The sequence below is a fragment of the Gekko japonicus genome, unplaced genomic scaffold, assembly GCF_001447785.1.
Source record: "Gekko japonicus isolate JY-2015 unplaced genomic scaffold, Gekko_japonicus_V1.1 scaffold1560, whole genome shotgun sequence".
Classification (NCBI taxonomy): Eukaryota; Metazoa; Chordata; class Lepidosauria; order Squamata; family Gekkonidae; genus Gekko; species Gekko japonicus.
The window spans coordinates 90,936-94,512 of NW_015161998.1; positions in this window are offsets into that span (position 1 = coordinate 90,936).

Sequence of the window (3,577 nt, forward strand, 5' to 3'; positions counted from 1 at the left end):
GCCCTGATGGCATTAGTGCCTCCCATTGAAACAAATGAGTCTGTGGCCAGATCAGACTGCGTGCTTTTCAAGGGAATTCATTCTGTATCTTTCATGTTAGCGGTATCTGTGAAAAACAGGAAACTGTTTTCCTATCTCATTCACATAATAGATAAGATGAGAAATTAGCTGTTGGATGAGCATCCTGGGGGCTGTTCATTTTGTCACAATAAATAAGGTTTGGTTGATGCTGAAGTACACTCTGTGTGTGTGTGTGTGAGTGTGTGCGCGGATGGTCAGACACATCCCTCACATACAAAACCCACTGTCTGACAGTAGTGAAAGCAGCTTAGCTTCTTCATTCTGAACCTGCACATTTGCAGGCATATGCAAAAAGGATGTTTTTGACACACAAAATCTCCTAATTTCAATCATCCCCCCCCCCGAGGGCTGTGCAACCATTTTAACTGGCCACCATGCATCAAGGAATTGGATTATAGCTGTAGAAAAATAGGAAGGACACTGGGATCATCAGACATGGGGCCAAACTACACAGTCAGGATGTACCCCCAAGAGCACTGCGATCGGGGAATACCAGGCCCCTGAAGTGTGAAGCTTGCCCAAACCAAGGCTAGGGCGTTTTTGGTGGCGGCTCCTTCCTGGTGGAATGAGCTCCCGGAGGAGATCCAGGCCCTGTGGGACCTTGTGCAGTTCCACAGGGCCTGCAAGATGGAGCTCTTTCGCCAGGCCTTTGAGGAGGAGCCGCCGTTGCCACTACGCCACCACTGAGTCCATCATCCATCTACCCGATTGTTGGGGGGGGGTAGATGCCGCCCGTGAGCTGGGAAATATTACTCCTGGTGCTCATGCTGTGAAGAAAACTGGCCGCCAATGTGGGATGCCGTGCATCTTGGTCTTTTATATGAATTATTGTAGCACCAAATTTTATTGTATGTAACATTGTTTTATTGTTTTAAATTTTAAACTTGGCATGGCCGCTTGTTAGCCGCTCTGAGCTACTTGATAGGGCGGGGTATAAATCCAAAAATAAATAAATAAATAAATAAAAGGGGGAGGGGCTGCACCTGTGCCTCCCCCAGACATTTTCTCACATAGAAACAGAGCTGCAGGGGAGTTAATGCCCAATTTTCGCTGCTCCATGTGGACTATTCTGTGGACATGGAGCAGCAAAAACAGGGAAATAAGTACCCCACCCCCAGTGCTGTTTTGGTGTGAGGGAACAGGTTGGGGAGGGTGGCAGGAGCCCTTCCCCCATTGCCGCTTGCTGTGCCCTTTCAGGCTGCTGTGTGGCTGCAGGGAACTAGAGCTGGATCCAGGGATCCAACTTGTTAAAACCCAAAACATGTTGTTTGGCCCACTGACACAGAGACATGCTCTAACACACACTGTCACCTCACTTGGTTCCACTGATACTCTTACACGGGTGCCTCGGTTCTTTGTGTGTCGCTGTGGTTCTTGCTGTGGTACTTGTTTGATAGGGCCAGATTGGTATACAGCTGAGGCTTCATTCCCAGCCTCACTTGTCTTTAAGCCCTTTTGGCAAGAGAAAATGGATAGGTGAGAAAGGCGGTGTATATTATCCTGGTGCAGGGGTCCTCATTCTTCTTAAAACTGCAGACACTGATGGCCGTGTGTGTGTGTGCGCGTAAAGTGCCGTCAAGTCACAGCTGACTTTTGGTGACCCCAGCAAGTGAGAAGCAGCAGAGGTGGTTTGTCATTGCCTTCCTCGGCAAAGGGTCTCCCATCCAAGTCCTGACCCTGCTTAGCTTCCAAGATCTGACAAGACTGGGCTATATCACACTGCCTTCCCTCCCCCCAAGGGCTGTACTACCAGGGGTCATTTCGTAGGAAAAGAGGTGCAGGAACTCATTAGCATAATTTATTAGCATAACATATTTGCATATGCCACACCCCCTGACATCACCGGAAGTGTGTCAGAAGGCAACACCCACCGCTCTACTGGACTGTTTTGGATTGCTAGCTATGGGGGGGAATGGGCAGATCTGCCCTCACAGAGGAAGGAGAGCTTGTACCTGAAGGCGGGCCGGGGGTGGTGGTTCTGCAACTTAGCTGGCTGCTTTTTGTTCCTCGTGGCTCGACTGAGGGCTGCTGGGAGCAGGGGGTGGGGCTTTTTTCATGTACCCATCCCCTAGGCTCCTTACTGCCGGAGCTCCACTCCTGTGCACTCCCACAGGAAATGACCCCTGTTTACTACACAATATGTTTTTTGACAAGTTGGATACAGCTATTGTGGAGGGGCAGACCACTAAAAAAAAAAATCCATCCATCCATTCATTTTTATTGCTCATAGACCTATAATAGGATATAATACAAAATACAACATATATACATACAGTAAATTACAATTACAGTTACAATTTCACAAAATTAAACAAGTTGGTTACCAAATATATATTAACTGCCTAAAAGAGTCAATTCATTTAATACCACCCAGGGTTACAGATTAAAACTTTGCCACTGCCAGCATCACATTTCGATCAGTATCAGCTAAGAGATTAGCTACAAGTTCCTGATTAGTAGCAGGGCTCAATTTTTGAATATACACTGAGATCCACCCCCCCCCCCCAGTTCTGAGGACAGGGTGGGACTATCCACTTTTGTTTTTTGGATGATGTACTGGTTTCAGTTTCAAAAAATGGGAGGCGTTCACTCCTTGTGCAACTCAAATGCATTCTCAAGCAGTTACATCTCTACTTGAGATGGACGAGACAGTTCATGGATGAGAACTGAAAGCTCTCATAGCTGTCAAAAGGGGATGGATGCTGTTGGTGACCAGGGGCGGACAAAAACTCCCTCTTTGCTAGACCATATTACAGGGTTTCCCTGGGAAGGAGGAGGCTCACATCTGACCAGTCAGACAGCAGAGGACTTATGCAAATGTTCCCTCCAAAAAGGTGCCAAATGAAAACTTTCCTATGATCTCTGCTGGGATGATGTTTGACCGGTTGCTGTGACAAACTGGCTAGGTGTCAAATCTGTGATCCCCCCCCCAAGGGTACATTTACAACAGGCACCACTGCAAAATGGCTACCCTGTGGGGTCAGGCTACTTTCAAAATAGCTACCATGATGATGGTGGTGGAAGCATCCTTTGCCGTCATGAAGAGACACTGTTTGGTTTCAGTTTCCAAAGAAAGGGAAGGGCTTCCTCCCTACACAACAAAAGGGAGGGTTTTCCAAACCCAGAGTTGTGTGTCTGTTGTGTCCGCTGACCCCCACCGGAGGTCAGCGCATATGCCCAAGCTTCAGTCCGAAACAACAATGGGGACTAGGATCCTAGTCCCTCCACTGGGGAACCAATGGGATCCGTGGCGGGAGATTTGAACCCACCAATGGTGACCAGGGGCGGTCCCCAGGCGTGTATATAGTTGGCCTGCCGGCCGTTTATCCCTTGTTCTTGTTGTGTGCTAATAAAGCGTGCTATGCACCACGTCGTTGTCTGTCGTTCATCCATGTGGCTACCCGCCACATAACAGTGGCGACGAGGATGGGATTCAGCCGCAACTGAGCCGGGCCGTCGCAAGGGACCAGGAGGACGCGAAGCAGCCGATCCGATG